Raw genomic sequence first — 19,730 nt, 5'->3', positions numbered from 1 at the left:
TTCTCCCAATACATTCTAGTAATAGGGCCAACTAGCAAAGGCGTTTCTTTATTGTAAGGACCTCAGCAATGCTGTAAAAGGCATCTTCCTGCTCTCCAATATTGCCATTAATATGTAAAAGCTTAAGCTTGCTAAAGGGATTACTGCACATCCTATCTGATGGTAAACTGGCATTGCAATGATTACATGTATCTTTTTGTCATTTCCTCGTAAAACATCTTAACTCTTGAACAGTATAATTGGCCTCTTACTAATGTTAATGATTAAATCAGCGTAGATGTAACACTCTGCTTTAAATGGAAAGCATGTGTGCCATCTCCAGGGTCTTGAATGTATGCTTTACAGCATGGTCATTATATTCATTATATATGTGCACCTGTGTGCGCACACATACGTACCCATATATGTTGTGTGTAGTAGATACAGATTATGGAAACAGGAAGCACAAATCTCACAAATGGGTCATTGAGTATGACAGTCAGTAGGACACCCTTACTTTCAACCTTCACGGACCCATATATTCCAGCTCCTGGAGATAAACTAGCACGTATCAGTCAGTGGTTCAGTGTATCTACTACTCCCCAGAATCCAGCGCTCCAACAGTGCAAGAGGTTGCCCTTAGTCAACCAACACCTTAGCTGAGCCTTCAGCACCTGTCCTGCTATTGAATTAGGCAGGCTACTGTCGGGGGATAAAGTACATGGTAACACTTTGGTCGTGAGTCTATTGTCACTGTTCTTTCTTTCTTTCTTTTGGTAAAAAAAAAAAAAAAAAAAGGCCTCCATAGCCCAAGGTAATTTGTGGGAGCTACAGTGTTGATGGGTCCGAAGGTAATGCTAGCAGAGGCACTGCAAACAGGCAAGGCAAACTCTTACCCAAAGTATACGTTGGCTCCTGTAAGATGAACTGCTGCCCCCTCTCAGGTGTCAGGGGTTAGATGTGCCTGAACGACCACCATGTGGCTTCTCTGAGGAATGATGGTGGGTTAAAGTTTCAGTGTTCATCTCTGTAGGTGGTGGGGTTGGACTCAGCAGTAGCCAAAGCTAGCTCAGACTTAACGAGAGGGACTCACATGACATTGGGCCATGTACAGCCTCAATCTCTTCTACTATGATCACTAATTCTGGGTCATTTAGCAACCCCTCGGATGGCTAAGGAGAAAGGCTGATTAACATCCACTGGATGGGTCAAATTCTTCACCTGTCTGCAAAAAGCATCTTCTGTGGAGGTCGGTCCCAAAAGACTCAGGGGTGCACACATTTTGTGGCACACCTATAAGCTTTCTACCTAATTCTTCCCCAGACTTTCTTATCAGCAGTCTTCCAGTTCTCTTCCTTCTAGAGCCCCTCACTAATCAGTCAAACTATTTGCCACGACCAGGAGCCCATGCACATACCACGTATATTCATCAGACCTCTTCTACCTCCACGCAGAGTGGACACAATGTACTTAGGATGCCTTAACTAGCAGTCTTCATTCCCTTCCTCCACTACTGATGTTCAGTTTCTGCTGGTGTAGGTGGTTGGTCCGATGGGATAATCCAGACTCTCATCTTAAGGGACCTGAGTCCCTGGTTATCATGTTCTTCTCAGGCCCTAGTCCTGCACTTGTCCATTGATAGCTAAAATTGGACATGGAAGCACCAGAGATACAGCAGTGGGTATACTGAACACCAACTGTGTTCTTCCCTGCCTGCTCCTGATAATTAACCATCTCATAGTGCCCTGCAAGTCAGACAGACCTCCCTTGGCACCACCCTGAACTTGTTGCTAGTTGCGGTAATTGTACGTACCTTGCTTCTGATGTTTAAAGACAGCTAACTATAATCCCTCTTTGTTCTCAGAGAGCCCATTTCTGTAACACCATCTCCACCAACATCCCTGACCTAAGCTGGGGAAGAGGACAGCCACCACTAAGCTGCTCAATGATGCTGGTGCCCCTTGCCTTCCCGCAGAATGTAGAATATATTTGGCTGGTAGCAGTTTTTAGATTTAAGTAGTATATCTATCTTTGCATGCCAACTTCTTTGTGCCTTTTGAAACTTTCCTCTACCACCTGCCAGGCCAGTTCTGATACTTCTCCACTTAGTATGGCCATCTCTTTTCCCAAGCTTCTAGGAGCATTCCCAGCACTATATCAGTGCAGTCTCTGGGGTCCTTTCTGGTCTATTAAATCTTATTTTGCAAGAGAGTACTTCCATTTCAAACTCTCCCTTACTTAATTTTAGGTTCTACTCTCTTGAGTCAGCAACTCCAGCAACCAGTCCCAAACATACTACCCTGGCCATAGTGCCTTCTGTGTTTTGCCTCTCATTCTTACTCAGCCTAGAATATCCCCAATCTATGCTGAGATTATTGGTCTGGTTACCAGGAGGGGAGGTGGCGTGCAGGGAGGGAGGAAAGAGGGAGATTACATGGTCTTTCAAGGCACCTGCATGAGTTGAATCTTCTGCATGTTCTCCAATCAAGGGGTTCCACTACATTCTGACAAGGAGGAAGGCCCCCTTCTATAGGCTTGCTGGCTTCAGGGAATTTGGAAGGTCCGTTTTCAAACATATTTACCTACATAGCTCTATCTCAAATCACAGGGTCCCACTTGGACCTTGGTGTAAAGTTCCACTACTTTATGATAAAGTCCTGAGCCTGGCCTTCCATCTGTCTACACTTTGGTTGTAAGACGTTAGGGTCCACTGAAATGTTAACAAACAGGCCCTTTGGCTTCTGTGTTTTGCCTCAAATTAGGTATTGATCACTGATTGGAGCCTGATCTTTTATCCTTTCATCTTATCAGTGGCTCTCAACAAAGCCATACAATTCCATGGTCTTCATAGAATCCTTTCTCACATGCCCCTTACACAATAGAGACATTGCACAAGACAGTACATCCCCCTCAACTGGTCCCCCAACCCAACTTACCGCTGGTGAAAGTGCTAACAATTGTACTGTGGCTGCATGCTAGGGGCTAGTCACACTCTACATACTGCCAGTGATGGAGTTATTGCTTGTTGGCTGGTGAGCATCCAGCTCCAGAATCTGTGTATTTTAGAGTCTGGTTCCTAGGACTCTTTGGCACCAAGTATCTTACATTGGGCTCTCTGGAAACCCAGTGAGTGGGCATAAACTTGGGTGAGGTATTTCCCTAAATTAGGCACATCTCTGAGCTGTTAGCCAACAATATTGCCAATGGCAAGCTGCACTTGCTCTAGACAAGGGCCCTAGGAGAGCACCACAGTGTCTGCTACAGATAGTTTAAAGTTTCCACCTGATCTCCACTGTTTCCCAACCCCACTGACCCCATCTGCTGTTGGGGAATCCAGTTTCAAGGCAGTATACCACTCACTGAACTCAGCATGGTTATACAATACAGTCACTACCAAGTTTATCAAAGATATGAGTGCCTCCCTCACCAGTGAACTTCTTATTATTAAAATGACAACAGTGTCCTTTAGACTCTCCCAGGGAATATAGTCAGGTGACTGGTTATGAGTTTATGCATCAGAAGTATATCCTCAGATTTGCACATCCTTGAGCCTTCTGACCCCTTCTCCTATGCCAAGGAACTTCTGCATCTCCACTTTGTTTCATAAACCAGTTTCAAACTCAGAAGGAACAATCCCAATAAACTTTAGACTAGCTTTACAAGTACTCCAGGGTTTTGAATGTATGCTGAGTCCTGAATTACAGGTGAAAATACCCATACCAATGAGTTTAGTCTTCTATTCCACCTCCTCGTCTAAAACCCTTGAGATCTTTTCTGCAAGGACTCTCCCCTTTCCTGCCAGTTCTTACTATTCCTTTGCATATCTTATAGAAACTGAGCTAACAAAATTTATCAAGCCCAGGAATCAGTCATGGAAAACTGAGGCAAGGGTATGGTTGCTGGAATTGAGAACAAAGTGGAAAGTTGGTGACAAGGGAAGGTAAAAGCAGGAGCTGCAGTTAGCCAGATTTTACCATTCAGAGGAGGAAATATCTAAAGTATGTCACCACCTTGAGATGACCTTCTTTCAGTGCTCACAAAAACTCACTTTAGCGAATATTCTCATTAGCCTTTCCACCCGCGCTATGTCTTCTCAGCTCTATCACTGAGCAGAAGTCCATTTAGCATAAATCCAGTACAGACTGGAGCTGGTATTGCAGCAAGAGCGACTTCAGATGCTGGCCTAGAGTTCCTTTATCTCCCCCAACTCAGAACTGAATTGGTTTCCGAGTCAACAAATGGACTGAGCCTAGATGGGGTGGCTCGGGGACATAGAGGCATTACATAGAATGCTTATAGTCCTGGGGTGGGAAATAAGATAGAGCCTCCATTTACTTCTCAGCAACTCTACTTAGCACTTAGGTGCTCTCGACGTTATGGAGCTTGCTAAGTTTCAATTACCCACTCATTTGTAAATCGGGAATGATAATAGCCATCTCAGTGCACTTCGGTGAGGACTTAGTAAAATGTTACATGTGGAGTACATGTGGAGTACTTAGAATCATGCCCCGTGATTAACCAGTACTCAGTAAGTGGCAATAGTAATGGCAGTGGTAGCTGTTCTTACTATTAGGGATGAAAATAAAGGAGTTGGAGAGCAGAGGACCAAGCTGTTAATTATAACTACTGCCAAGAGAATGGTAACCTCTGGCCAATGCAACAGAGGAACTCACAGGTCAATGCCAAGGGAAGCTGGGGAGAGCTATAAATTCCCTGGGGACCTAGGCAACCTCAACAGCCCCAAAGCAGATGACAGAGCATGGCAGCAGAGTGGTAAGCACCACAGAACCACAGAGCACATGTCAGGAGTCCCAGAAGAAGCAACTCACATGTCATGAGCCCTGCTAAATTTAAATATATATGCAAAATTGGCAGGGAGGCAATAGCTGAGTTAGGTAGTTTCATACATCGGTTTGGGCTTGCAAATAGATATAAATCCATTGGAAAGTGATTGAGTAATCTATTAACCATCATAAAATGCTCACGACCCAATAACCCACTTCTGAGAATGTAACCTAAGAAAATATTTCCAAATATAGAAAGATCTCTAAGTGTAAAAACTAATTCTGTCATATATCATATTATTTATAGTAACAAAACATCAGAAGGAAACTAAATGTTCAACATAAAGAGATGGTGATATAAATACTCATGCCAATTATATGAAATATCATGCATTCATTTAATATATGTATCAAATATTTATAATAACATTAAAATAAAACCTTCATGTTAAATAAAAAAATAGAATTCAACTGTGCACATATATTTTAAGGAGTATATAAAAAAGAAGCAAAAACTTACTGAGGAAAACTACAGGAAAAAAAAATCCACATGTCCTATGAACCTTCTCTGTAAGGTCACGAGATATTTGACTAATGAATGGACATAAGTGAAGGACTTAATGTCCTAAACAGGAAACAGGAAACAGGTCTCTTCTCTTGTCCCAGCACCAAAGGCAGGGTAGCGGCTGCATACAAAACTGTCTTAGAAAGGATTCTAAACCTTGGGTGTGGCTCGACTGGAAAGAGGATCAGGATTGATTGGTAATGTCTGCCATGGGCAAATTTGAGAACAGCGGTAGAAGTTGCTCAGAACATTTGCAATCCTCGGGTATGAGTCCTTTTCCAGATAATCACTGTAGCATAAGAAATGTGCGTTACCAAGGGAGGTTGTTGTGAAGGAGATCCCTCCACTGAGAAGAAAATAGAAGTACATGACCATTCAGGGGAGAAGGTTCATTCCAGCCCTGAGAATCATGAGTGAAAATATTTTAGGCCCTCACAGGGTTAGCAAGGGAGAAGTCTTGGGGAAACTGAGAGCAGTAAGAAGGTTTTGGAGCCCCTCAAATATCACAACAGGTTACTTGATAGACTTGGCCCCCAGGCCATCCAAACAGAACGCTATGATTATGGATTCTTCACTTGGCCCATCATTCCAAAAGAAAAGTAGATAAAAGCAATTTCATACGACAGTTCTGAAGAAGCAATTTGCTTGTAAAGATCATGCCTGGAGCCTATCAAATTGCAGGTGTATTTGTATATCAGGTTTCACTGCTTCCTGACCAGGCAGTAATCAGTCTGTACACTTGACCCAACCTGAGAGTCTCTGAACGTGCAACAGGGAACCCTCCAGCATCCCTGAAGTTATTCATGTCATTGATATTCTTACCACTCCAGTCAGCATCAAGTTACTCAATTGAGCATAAATTTTTCCCCTTTAAGTTCAGTCAAAGGCTAACCTCTTCAAAAGAAACTGTCGAAACCTGACATCATGTTTGGTTTGCATGAAATGTACAAACGTGCTCCCCACATTAAGTCTTCGGGGTCAGGGTGGAATCAACACGCATTTGAGTTCTGAGCAAAAGCTGGCCTGTGGCAGCTTGCTTGGGAAGTGAGGCTCACCGCAGCAGGTAAAACACAACAAACAATGTGACTTAAAATAATTAGTTCCCATGCTGAGTAATCCATACAGAGTTTTCCTACACCAGGTGCTTGAAGCTGTCTTTTAGATTTAAAAAAAAAAAAAAATGGACTGATGAGCTGGGAGAGAGGCTTGAGATACAAGTTGAGAAAGGAGGCTGGACTTTTCTGGCATATTATAAAGCAGAGCTGAGAAAAGCAAAAGTTGGCCTCTAGCTCTCAGACACACCAAAAGGCCATATGAAGCCAAAATTTCCTGTGAATAATTAAGTTTTACTCCATCTGGGTGTCTTTCAGTGGTCTAACCATTTCAGCCGGAAATTTTGTTCTGTTTCCCAGTGCTCTCCAGTCGGGAGAGCTTGCTGTGATCTTCGTTACTACAGCCAGTATTTGTTTGGGTACTAAGGACAAATAAAGTTTTGGCAAAAATTTCCCCAGGCCAAAAGCTCTTGGGGAATGTTAGCATTTGCCCATTGAGCTTTATTTGCCAAAAACATTTGGATGAGTGGGACAGCCAAAGCAGCCAGAAGTATTTTTGCCTCATGACTCATTTTAACCAAGAGCTGTCAGGCCCAAACACACTCAGAATTAGAACATGAAGTACAAATACATCTGGAGAATTGTGATGACCCAAATATATCTCAGGTTTCTAGAAGATACTTATTGTAAGGGCAATGATGTAAGTTACATTTCAGGTTCCCCATGAAACAAGGTCTCAAGGCCCCTTTTGCTTTTACTTTTTACAAAATAGGAACCTCTGATGGCAAGTAGTGCTGTTCCTTGACGTGTCGCAATCTACGTCTATTTTATGACTATTCGGAAATTGCTAGCTTCCAAACATAGTTCTTACACAGGAAAAGAATTAATCTAGGCCATCCTTAATTTAATAGAGTTTAGGAGCCTTGATGCCCATTCAGTTAATTAATATTGGAAAAAGAGTCCAAATATCAGCCATTTGTAAAAGCTCTTCAGCCTGATGAACAGAGAAAGATAAGCATTTCATTAGCGCAATGACCACTTGCATCTAATTCTTTGATGAGCCCTAGGTAAGCAACTCCGAATGCCATTACAAGGGCATTCTTGGAATACGGTTCCCAGCTGTCATAAACGGAAATGGCTCTCATGGCTTGTTTTTATTTTAATAACTTAATTCAAATAGATTCTGACTGAATTGACTGCATTTTCATATGAAAATATTGAGCAAAAATTATGCATCAGATAAGTTTTTCATACCACCTTGGTGCTCAGAGGTTAAGGTATTTAGAATTTCAGATACCGAAACTTGCCCTTGGGGAAGTCCTTCTATGATAACAGAAAATCTCAACAAACTTGGAGTAATGGAGCGCGTTTAAGCCTGTTCTCCATTTCAATCCATCTGATGCTTGGCTCTAGCTGATTTTCTCCTGCAACAAGACTTTCTAGTTTTAGAATTCCTCTGCTAGTGAGCGGAGGAATAATAATCTATTCTAAAATAATCCATTCCATGTTGGAGAGTTGTAGCTTTAAACATCTTTTTACATACATTAAGGGCACCTGGGTGTCTTAGTTAAGTGACTGCCTTCGGCCAGGTCATGATCTCAAGGTCTTGGGACTGAGTCCCACATCAGGCTTCCACCTCAGCGGAGTATTTGCTTCTCCCTCTCCCCTGCTCATTCTCTCTCTTGCTCTCTCTCTCTCTCATGCTCTCTTTCTCCAATAAATACATAAAATCTTTAATTTTTTTTAAACATGCATTTGCTCCAAACCTTCTTCCCTGTGATCTCCACCAATTCATCTACGCACTGTCTTGTGGAATCACGCTGAAATTCTCTTTTCTCAGGATAATCATCCATAATGTCTTTCCTCAGAGTTTCTCTTTTCAAGACCCCCTATTCCCATACCTCTCTTCTGGTTCAAACCCTACCACCTCCTTAGCTGGCTGACCTTGGTAAGAGAGCTGGTGTCATTTTAAGTAACAGATTGTTTATCAGTTTTTTCTAGTGAGAACCATAATACCAACAACTTGCAGGACTGTCGTAGGACTACATTAAGTATCAAATGCAGTATATGCCTGATAAATGTTGACTTTCCCTTCTTATCTTCAAGTGAGACACCCATAACCAAACGAGATGAAATACAGTGTTTGGGACACTCTCCTTCACATCATGGGCCAATACCTTCACCGAAAGCTGGTGTTTTCTGCAGCTGTGTCACACGGATGACTAATGTTGTGTGTTATGGGCTGACTGGTGTCCCTCCAAAATTCATATGTTAAAGTCCTCACATCTAAAGTGACTATGTTTGTAGAGGTCACTAAGGTTAAATGAGGTCATGGGGGCCCTAATGGGATAGGATTGGTATCGTTATGAGAAGAGGAAAAGAGACTAGCTCCTCTATGCCTCAGAGAAAAGCAGTGTGAGGCTGCAGTGAGAAGGCGGCCATCTGCGAGCCGGCAAGAGAAATCTCACCAGAAACTGAATTGGCAGATACCTTGATGACAGACTTCTAGCCTCTAAAACTGTGAAAAAAATAAATGTCTGTCATTCAAGCCACCAACTCTGAGGTGTTTTGTGACGGCAGCCTCAGCAGACTAATAGAAGTTATCTGTTGTCAATCATCTGTCATGTCTACATTTTCCCTCCTCATATGTGGCTGTGAAGCCATGAGAGACATCATGAGAGACAAAGAGATGGGGAGACTTGCTCTTCATGAAGGCAAGTGCTAAACACCACCTTTTAAATGCTTCGTGAAGAACTTTTTCCATCAAATTTGACAGAATCTTACCCAGGGTTCGTGTCAGCTCATCACGTTACAGTTGGTAGAAGGACACAATTATGAAAATTTGGAATCATACTGGCTCATCTCCAGGCTTCTGAAACCTCCTTATCTCTCTCTCTCTCTCTCTTTTTTTTTTTTTTTTTTGTCTCTCAGGAATAATAATAATAATAGCAACCATTGCTAGGCATCATGCTAAGGGTTCTGGACGGACTGACTTAATCTTTCTGTGCCTCAGTTTTCTCACCTATAAGATGTGGATGATAGTAATAATCCCTGTCTTATAAAGCTGCATAAAGATAAAGTCATTTAGCTAAAGTCACATAACTAATAAGTGGGAGAGGACAGATGCTACCTAGTTATAGGACCTTGAGCAAGTTACTTGACCTCCTTATGCCACAGTCTCCTTATCCATAAAATGAAGACAACAACAGTACCTACCACATAGGGCAAATATGAGGATTAAATTATTTAGTATGTGCAAAGTTCTTAAAGTACGCACACTGTCCTATAAATCACGAAATTCAGACCTGGCCTGAGGCCTCGGCTAGAACCATCAGCTACCTGAGGGCAGGAGACTCTTTGTCTTATTCACTGCTCTATTCCCTACTCCCAGTGTGTTACCTGACATGCAACAGTCATTCCCTGAGTATTTGCTGAATCAGTCAATGGCAGGTACCTAGTAGATATAGTTGTGAAAGAAAGGTAAAGAAGAAGAGAACAGAAACTGGGTAGGGGCTTGAAGTTCCTTTTATCTCCACCTACTAGGCTTCCAGTTTTCTCATTTCTTATGTTCTTTCTATGGGCCAAAGGGCGTTTCTGGGAAATCCCTCCCTCACTGGAGAGGGACAGCAAGTGGCCCAGTCGTGTACTCTATGCCTTCCCAAACCTCCTCTCAATGTCCAACCCCTTTGCGGTCTTTCCTGTTGAGCTAAAGTGCCGTGAGGACTGGGGTCTTACTCATTCTGATTTCCCTTGGGTCTCCAGGGCCCTGCCCATAGAAGTTGCTCAATTAATAGTTGTGGAAAAAAAAAAAAAAAAAAAACAAGAGAAGGCGGGAGAGGCCAGGATGAGGAAGGAAACTAGAGAGAGAAGAAGGGAAGGAGGGAAATAATACAGGGTCTCTGGGAAGTTCTGTCTGGGAGGAAGGGTGCTCTGGTTGAAAAAGCAAGGAAAGGAATGACATAAGAACAGAGCAGTTGGTATATAATTCATCTAGATTGAGACGCCTGAATTTATTCTAAACAGTTATCTCCAATGTTTGAGACACCTGAATTTATTGTAAACAGTTATCTATTCTTTGATATTCACCTCAGTGTCATGGGTTTAAGTTCCTCATCGCCAATGTTTGATCTCCTTTTCGACCTGACGATGATCATGTTCCCCGATTCTGGATTCGACCAAAAATGCACATGTGGCCTGAAGATTAATGATGCAACACATGGCATAAACTCTGCTCCCCATGAGAAATGCCCTAGAGGAGTGCAGAGATGGGGAGGATTGTTGTACACCTGGGAGGTCAAGAGAGTCTCCAGGTAGGAGGATGGAAAAGCCAGCCCAAGACGGAGGCAATGGAGGCATTGACCGAGAGCCAACAAAGGTGAAGAAACAGGGACCTCAATGATCAGCCTCCCAGAGGATGACACCCAAGGACAAGTTTATGATTGTGAAAATGAGATAAGGATGTGAAGCATGGCTAATACCGGGCATTACTTTGAGCCGAAAATTGTGCTCAATGGTTAATGATATATTAACTTCTATTGATATATAGTATAACTATATATAGGTATGTATGTGTGTATATCCCATATATAATAAGAAGGGACTGTGTCAGGGTCGCCTGGGTGGCTCAGCGGGTTAAGCCGCTGCCTTCAGCTCAGGTCATGATCTCGGGATCCTGGGATGAAGTCCCTGCTTGGCAGGGAGCCTGCTTCCCTCTCACTCTCTCTGCCTGCCTCTTTGCCTACTTGTGATCTCTCTCATCAAATAAATAAATAAAATCTTAAAAAAAAAAAAAGAAAGAAAGAAAGAAAGGAAGGGACTGTGTGAGAGAGGGGTGAGCTAATTTGCCTGCGATCATTCAGTGTATATGTGGCAGAAGCAGGGTATGAGGATATGAGGATATGGACCAGGAGCAGAGACCCACCATGGTGGCCACAGCGCCCATGGGCCAGCATTGGCCAAACTGGGGCCTGAAAACAGACCAGAGCCCCCACACACTCCAGAGCCTCTTTTGGGTGACCTTTCAAACATTTGGAACTGATCATTCAATGGTTCAAAACAATAACCACCACCAAAAAACTCCACAAAAAAAAAACAAAAAAAACCCCAAACCCAAGCAAACAAACAAACAAAAAACCTTCCAAAAAAGGCAGTATTATTTGGATATGGATTTTAAGCCTTGTCAGAGTAGAAAGGAGGTTTTTAGCAATCACAGGTCAATCTTTAGTTTAGAGGACAGAAATGAGTCGGCCATGTCTTGGTGGCCCACGGCCACATATGGAGTCAGCCGCGTCACGTGGAACTCGGGCGCCGGAAGTCTAGTCCGGCATTCTTCCACATCACCACACTCATGCAGGTGCCTCCAACAGCTCTCTGCTCGGTTGCCTTAACTTTTCTAAATTACTAAACAGGATGGCTTATCTATGGATTTCAAATGAGCTATATAGAGGTGAGGTATATCCATCTTAATTTCCACACGGGCTGTGTTTTGGGCAGATATTTAGAATTCCGAACGAGGTTGCATCCTGGCGACGTTCAGCTAGATGGAAACAGAAGCAAACAAACAAAAGGAAGGCTTTGGAACTGACCTCACAGCTGCAGGGGGAGAATGGCTTTGAGGCGGTTAGCCCCAGCGAGGAAGGGTGAGGTGAAGCCGCGTGTCTACACCCTCCACATACATATTCAGACGCTTTGTCAAAAAAGCTCAGAGCTGGAGCATTTCAATTAACAAAGTGGGATGGTTTACCTGATAAAATGCTCCCTGTGTGAGTGTAATTACATATTTATACCCCACAGAGATTTTTTAATTTCTGTTTGGTTTGTTTGCCTTGAAAGTGTTTGTCCCTGGAAGTGTTCTTGATGTGCAATTTTAAAGCAGTATTGGCCAACTGTGTGGCTTGTTTTCATTTTAGATTCATTACAGTTTGAAGATGATGCGTTTCCCCCTGTCTACACACAATATTGATACTTGCACAAGAAGACAATGCATCAAGGAACAGGAAAAGCATTAAAGGAATACTGTCAAGTACCTGTCTTCTGGTTCTCCCCTAGTTCTGCTCTCTTTTTCACCCACCCGAGGCTGCTAATTGAATCTAAATGCTTGACAATATGTTTTCTTTCTTTGCAAGTTTCCTTGTTTCTGTCTTCTGTTCGGAAAGCTTTTCCTTCATCCCTCTGCACCCTCCCCATCCATAGAGCAAAGAAAGCTGGAAGCATGGAGTTCCTTTCTGTGGCTCTCTTCCCCTCCCTTTCCTGATGAGTACACAAACACACAGATACGGACTGCCAATTAATTGGGGTTGCTTTCATTCCACCACCAAGCAGCAGAGCCCCTGCTATGTCCTGGGTACCACTGATAGGCTTTGGGTATACAGAGATAAGTCTTAGTCCCTGATGTCACCGATCTGTACGCTAGCAAGAGAAGCCAGGTATGGAGAGAAGCAATTACAGCCTCGCAGAGCAAGTGCTGTAACCAGGCTATGCACGAAGTACAGTGGTGGCATCATGGACGTGGAAATTAATTCTGCCCAAGGCAGGCTTCATGGTGGAGGAGGTGGTCCCCCCACAGACTTGAGAGCTTACCAATTGCTCAGACCACTGATAAAGCCCTGAAGAAGACAACACGGTCCTTGAATTCATTCTCCTAAGAGGGAGCAGACATTAAGGAAGAGAACAAAGAAGATAATTGCAGATTGTGGTAAGTGGTGTGAAGGGAATAATGATAGAGATGTAGGCAAGGCCTCTTTGAGGTAATGTTTAAGTTATGACCTAAAAGAGGAAGGATGACAAGGAGCTATTCACATGCAAAGCTAAGGGAAGAACAAGTACCAGGCCCAGAAAGAGGCTGGAAGAGGCAAGAAGCAATGGGGAGGTAGGTCTTGCCGGGTAGAGCAAGGTGGACAAAGCGAGGGACTTAGCTGGAACCAGGTCCTAGAGAGCCATCAAGCCCATGGTAAGTGTTAGGTAAATTTTATTCTCAGAAATAGAGATCAGGGTGCCTGGGTGGCTCAGTGGGCTAAAGCCTCTGCCTTTGGCTCGGGTCATGATCCCAGGGTCCTGGGATTGAGTCCCCGCATCAGGCTCTCTGCTCAGCAGGGAGCCTGCTTCCTCCTCTCTCTCTGCCTGCCTCTCTGCCTACTTGTGATCTTTCTTTGTCAAATAAATAAATAAAATCTTTAAAAAAAAAAAAAGAAATAGAGATCAAAACCATGATGAGATATCACCTCACACTTAATCAAGAATGGCTATCACCAAAAAGACAAGGGATAACAAGTGCTGGCGAGCGTGTGGAGGAAAGGGAACCCTTGTGCAGGTGGGCGGGAATGCAAACTGGTGCAGCCACTGTGGAAAACAGTATGGAGGTTCCTCAAAAAAATTAAAAATGGAACTGCCATATGATCCAGCAATCCCTCCTCGGAGTAGATATCCAAAGAGAATGAGAACAGGATCTCGAAGAGATGTCTGCCCTCCCATATTCATTGCAGCATTATTCAACTGCCAAGATATGGAAATGACTTAAATGTCCAACATCAGACGAATGGTTGAAGAAGGTGTGATATACATAAATATACAGCCATGAGACAGAAGGACATCCTGCCATTTTCAACAACGTGAAGGGCCTTGAGAACATTATGCCAAGTGAAATAAGTCCCACAAAGAAAAACAAATACTGTATGATCTCACTTACATGTGGAATCTAAAAAAGTTGAACCCATAAAAACAGAGGACAGTGGTGGTTATCAGGGGCCAGGGAGTGGGAGAAATGGCGAGATGCTGGTCAAAGTAAAAACTTCCAGGAATAAAATGAGTAAGTTCTGGGGTTATACTGTACAGCATGGTGATTATGGTTAATAATACTGCGTTATATACTTGAAAGTTGCTAAGAGAATAGATTTCTTTTTTAAGATTTTCTTTACTTATTTGACAGAGAGATGAGAGAGCACGAGCATGGGGAGGAGCAGTGGGAGAGGGAGAAGCAGGCTCCCCGCTGAGCAGGGAACCCAATGCGGGCTCCATCCCAGGACCCTGGGATCATGACCTGAGCCGAATGCCTGAGTAGATGCCTAACTGACTGAGCCACCCAGGCCCCCCAAGAGAAAACAGACCTTAAATGTTCTCACCACAAAACGAAATGGTAATTATGTCATGTAAAGAGTATTAGTCGACACCATGGCAATAAACATTTGGCAATGCCTAATGTATCAAAGCAACAATTTGTCCTCCTTAAACTTGCACAATGTTATTTGTCAGTTATATGGCAATAAAGCTGGAAAAAATTTTAAATTACAAAGGTTTTATCCCCAGAAAAAAAAAAGTCATTGAAGAATTTCAAACAAAAGAATGACATGATTTAGGTTGTTAAAAGATCCGTTTGATCATTTTACAGAGAATGGGTAAAGGAACAATAGTTGAAATGATAACAAAATTGAGAAGGTAACTTGGTTAATTCTTTGGTTAACGTCTATCCTCTAATAGACTGTAAGCTCCAGGAGGACAAGAGCAATGTAGCAACATACGTGGTAATGTCCAAAACACAGTAGCAACTCAAAAAATAATTACTGAATGAACGACTGGCACTCTGAGTCAAAACCAGCCTATGCAAAGGCAAGGCAGTTGACTGACTTTACTGCTCGTCATGGACCAGAATACCGTCCATTCTGAGACATGGAATTTGTGCAATGAATTCAGCCAATGGCATTCCCATACTTGCCCAGGAGCTTCCCTCGTGCAGCTGCCCTGGGCTTCCCTCGTGCAGCTCACCCCATTCATTCACATTTAGCAGGATGCTCAGGGGAGGATGCTGTCTGCAGGAAAGAAGCAATCCACCCATGAAGTTGTGTTGGCCAAGGAAAGACAGTAATTGGTCCCACTGAATGCCCAGCACTGGGCAGTGGAAAAGAATGAGACCAAAACACGAAAAGAAGAAATACACTGTTAAGAGATGTAGAGAGAACAGAGCAGGCTTCACCATTGAGGTCCTGGATCCAGCGATGTCTGCCTTCCAGGTAACACGAGCAGATTTTTTGGGATAATCTAATTGAAGTTGGAATTCTTTTTATTACAACCAAAGAGTTATGATCGGCTGCTATCCCTGACTTTATCCAATTCTCCTGCTCTGGGAATCTAGAACAGAAGCAGTTTGCTGGTAGGCAGAGAGCATCAATGGAACATTTGGAGGTCAGGTTTCAACTCTAGCTGCAAGCCAGGGAGACAAACACCACACAAAATTATGTGGGTTCAGTCTTTGTATTAAATCTCCGAATTTCTGGCATTCTATACTCACAGGCTGGCCTCTTTCATCACAGCCAGGAGAGCCACATTCAACAGCACATCCATGGAGGCCCTTTGCTGGTTACTCAGAATATTTGGGCTCTGAGTCATTTCTTAGGGTATCACCATTAAGTGCAAGAGTATAACCGCTGTTTTGAAATAATTCTGACAGCTCACGGTCAAGGCCTGTCCTCTAGGAGCCACCATATTGAGATTCTGCCCCTGACTGTCATCACGATCTCGAACAAATTACCCTCTGCTGTGTGCCCCTTCTTCCCATAATTTTCCTAAACTGTTGTTTTTTTTTTAACCTTTTAATTTCCCTTCAAATACAGTGAACATGCCATTTGATGTTCCAATAAGCCCCCACTGGGTATTACGGAGTCAAGCTGAAGGTTTCCTCACTATTCATTGTTTACAGACATAAAAATAATCAGCAAAATAAAAACATAGGCCAAAGAGGAGAGAGCTTTGCTTTGGGATATATTGTGAACCAGACAAGGGGCTCCTCTTCATCTTTATACAATGGGCCTCAGGATTTAGTTTGAATTTAGATGCTGAGGACTCATAGAGGATAAGGCACACTCATGTATGGACACTGAAACACCATCTACTACTTTTCTCTTGGTATCCAGGCTATGATGTCATTTTAAATAGTGGTGTGTGAAGTTCAAATGTTTGAGATGTTTGCTGCATAAGTCAATCAATAATAATAATAATAATAATAATAATTGCATATTTATCCACTAGGCTACCTGGAATATAGTCGTGTTATTTTACTCAGCATTCAGGGAAATGCAGGGTTTTCATTTTCTCTCTCTTTTTGGAAGGAAGCATACTGCTGAGACTATTAAGGAAAATGCAAATCTCCTGGCTGTTTGGGAAGGCTCCAAAAGAGTGAAAGTGAGCAGTTGTTACCAGCAGTGTTTGGATGAAAATGTAAAATCTTTGTCTTTAAAAATGTTTGTTTAACTGAGGAGAGTTTACACAGCTTGTAGAGAATTATAGTGGAAGAAATTACATTTCGATTGTACCATCATCAGTTTTCTCCACCTGCCAGTTGTCCCCATTGTAGTCTGCTGGGGCATTAGTGATGCTTAAAATGATCAAAGAAATGATCAGAGAGAAATAAACACACACACACACACAGAACCGTTCTTAAAGATGGTAAAGAATAGATTTAGTTCAAAATGGGAATTTGCATCCCTCCTGGGCCACACACATTCAGAATAATTTCTTCTAAAATGAATTTGTCAATCAGATGAACATTCTACTTTCCCCCTGCCCATGGCTAATGATCAAGGCAGAGAACATTTAGAAAGTTCCTCAAACACTGGCTCTTTGGCAAGCACAGAACTCTGGACCTTGTACATGCTCAGTAAATATTCTTTGACTAAATTTTTATTTTTATTTTTATTTATTTTTTTTTAAAAAGATTTTATTTACTTATTTGACAGAAAGAGATCACAAGGAGGCAGAGAGGCAGGCAGAGCGAGAAGGGGGAAGCAGGCTCGCTGCCAAGCAGAGAGCCCAATGTGGGGCTCCATCCCAGGACCCCGGGATCACGACCCGGGCCAAAGGCAGAGGCCTTAATCCACTGAGCCACCCAGGTGCTCCAAAGTTGACTAAATTTTTAAAAGGAATGTTTACCCAAACTAGTGATCAATTAGTGACTAATGATTAGTTAATGATTTAAGTTCTTTTTGGGAAAAAACTCTACTTGAAGCAGAGGTAAGGTAATGCACATCTAGGTTTCTTTGTAACATTTTCCCCCAGACGCTTACCTTCAGCCAACCCTGGATATGGACACCACAGGTAAACACCAACTAATAATGGGTGAGCCAGAATGGAACAGAACGGCCCCTCTGTTCCAAGTTTCTAGAATCTAGTCATGATACTCTCGTTAACACTCTCTTCCTCTCATATTAGCATAGAAGCCATAAATCCCGGAAAGTATATCTACTCCTTATCATACTAAGATGATAATAAAGCCAAAGGAAGGATACAAGAATACCACAGCAGTCTGTCAAATTACAATTTATGAGGCCTCTGTTGGTTCCTAAACCAGACCGTTGTGTTCATGTGGGGAAGCTTTTCTTTAAAAAGCTCAATATTCTTGGGCCCTCCCTAAAAAAAGAAAGGAAAAAAAAAAAAAAAAAACCCTGAATATTGGTGACACTGGAGATCTATTTTTTTTAAAACTTTCTTTCTTGAGATTGGCCACATCGGGGATCTATTTCTTCACATTGTGACAGTGGGGTCCCTAAGAAGCATCTCGGCACAAGGAACATTTAGATGGGAAACAAGAAGACAGGGGTGTCTTCCAAGAAGACCTTTGGTTTCCTGCTAAGCAGATGCTTAGCCGACTGAGAGCCTGATGACGAGATTCTAGATTCACTCACTTGACATTGCTGGCTCTGCAATGGCCAGGGAAACAACTGAGTTGTTTTGAAATAAGCACCTTTCTACTCTATCAAGGTCAGACCTTTTACTTGATGTACTTAACTAACCATGTAAAATATTACATCAGCAAGCCTACGAGGCACTTAGAGATATATTCACATTTGCATAATGTCCTCTGTACGTTAGTCTTTGGTCCTTAAGGGTGTTTAGAATAACTGCATGCAAGAATATACTTAATCCAATCTCATTTTAGCTTTTGCTCTTTTAAGATTTCAAAATTAATAAATCCTCCTGATACTCCAAATTACCATGAGCTTTTATAAGCATAACTTTGTAACTTTAACCCATTTATGAACATACCCCACAGGCAAATGTACTAATGAATAAGAAATAACATTAGAAGTTTAAAAGATGGTCTCTTTATGAAGTAATGTAAGAAAATCCTGTTAGCTGGATCAAGTACAAAAGTGCGATTTCTTAAAAAATAGAAAAGCCGTCACAAAATTACATGTAATTACAATAACCAAAGGATAGAAAGTAAGAATAGTTGAAGTACCATGCATTATTTAACTTAGTACATGTTATCGCTTGCTTGCATATGGATGAAAGCGGGAAGAAGGGGACTGACAAACTCTCTGCCTGTGGCTGCAGAAATTGTGGTATTTGTGCCTGACTTCCCGGTATGTGAATTCTTGGCCAAACCTATCAACACACCTGACAGGTAGACTGTGCTTCCAGCAGCCTCGGTCATGACCTGCCAGCCCCCTCTCTGCCTTCATGCCATTCTCCCTGCCTGTCTCCTTAGAAGAGGCCTTTACTACAGAGTAAAGGCCAGGCCAGCTGTCTCCTTCCGAGCCAAAAGAAATGCAAAAATCCAGCTTGATCAACAAAGTAGACTTCTCCATTGACCGGGCAACAAAATGACGAGCCACAGATAGTCATTATGGCATGCTTACAAAGGAACTGTCAGCTTTCAAACCATTCTGCAGCGATTTTGCTCTCTACAAAAATATCATAACTATCATATTGCCAAAAGGCCTATGACACATACCTCTACTTCACTGATTAGGACACCCGGACACCGGGGGGATAAATCACTTCCCGATGTCATACAGTCGGTCTCTGCCTGCGCAGAAAATAGAATTTAGGTTTGCTGAGATTCCAATCTCCTATTGTTTCCTGCAATGATATCCAAAAAGAGGATGGAATGTCACCATAAAGAATTTGAAAGGAATTTTGTGAGGAACAAGAAATGATATTATTAGATAAGCTAAATACAGAGCAGGTACCCAGCCTGTGGACTGTCAAGGGTTTTGAGTATTACCTGTGGCTGAGATCATCAGGAGTAGTCGGCACCAGGGAAGGTGGAGAAGGTGGGATCCAGGGGATGGGTCCAGATGGGAAAAGTGGAGGCTGATTCTGCAGGCCATTCCTGGAAGAGACACTCTCTTACATTGCCAACAACCTCTCTAGAAAGAACTTTGGCAATCAAAAGTTTTTTAAAAAAATCTTTTTTTAAAAAAAGATTTTATTTATTTATTTGACAAGAGAAAGTGAGATTGCAAGTAGGCAGAGAGAGAGGAGGAAGCAGGCTCCCTGCTGAGCAGAGAGCCTGACACAGGCCTTGATCCCAAGACCATGAGATCATGACCTGAGCCAAAGGCAGAAGCTTAACCCACT

General features: G+C 42.5%; 1 long non-coding RNA gene across 1 annotated transcript in view; it reads right to left on the bottom strand.

Moving 5' to 3' along the window:
• The window catches only part of LOC309866952, a 45,241-nt gene extending 26,070 nt beyond the window's left edge, over positions 1 to 19,171 (bottom strand). Inside the window, exon 1 of the long non-coding RNA XR_014312893.1 lies at positions 19,102 to 19,171. This is a non-coding gene — a long non-coding RNA (uncharacterized lncRNA). The remainder of the gene's footprint in view (positions 1 to 19,101) is intronic.
• Between the last annotated feature and the right edge of the window lie 559 nt (positions 19,172 to 19,730).

This window comes from Mustela nivalis (assembly GCF_964662115.1).
Source record: "Mustela nivalis genome assembly, chromosome: 6".
NCBI classification, from domain to species: domain Eukaryota; kingdom Metazoa; phylum Chordata; class Mammalia; order Carnivora; family Mustelidae; genus Mustela; species Mustela nivalis.
The sequence above is the reverse complement of the archived record's forward strand: the minus strand, read 5'-3'. Positions and strand labels throughout refer to the sequence as shown.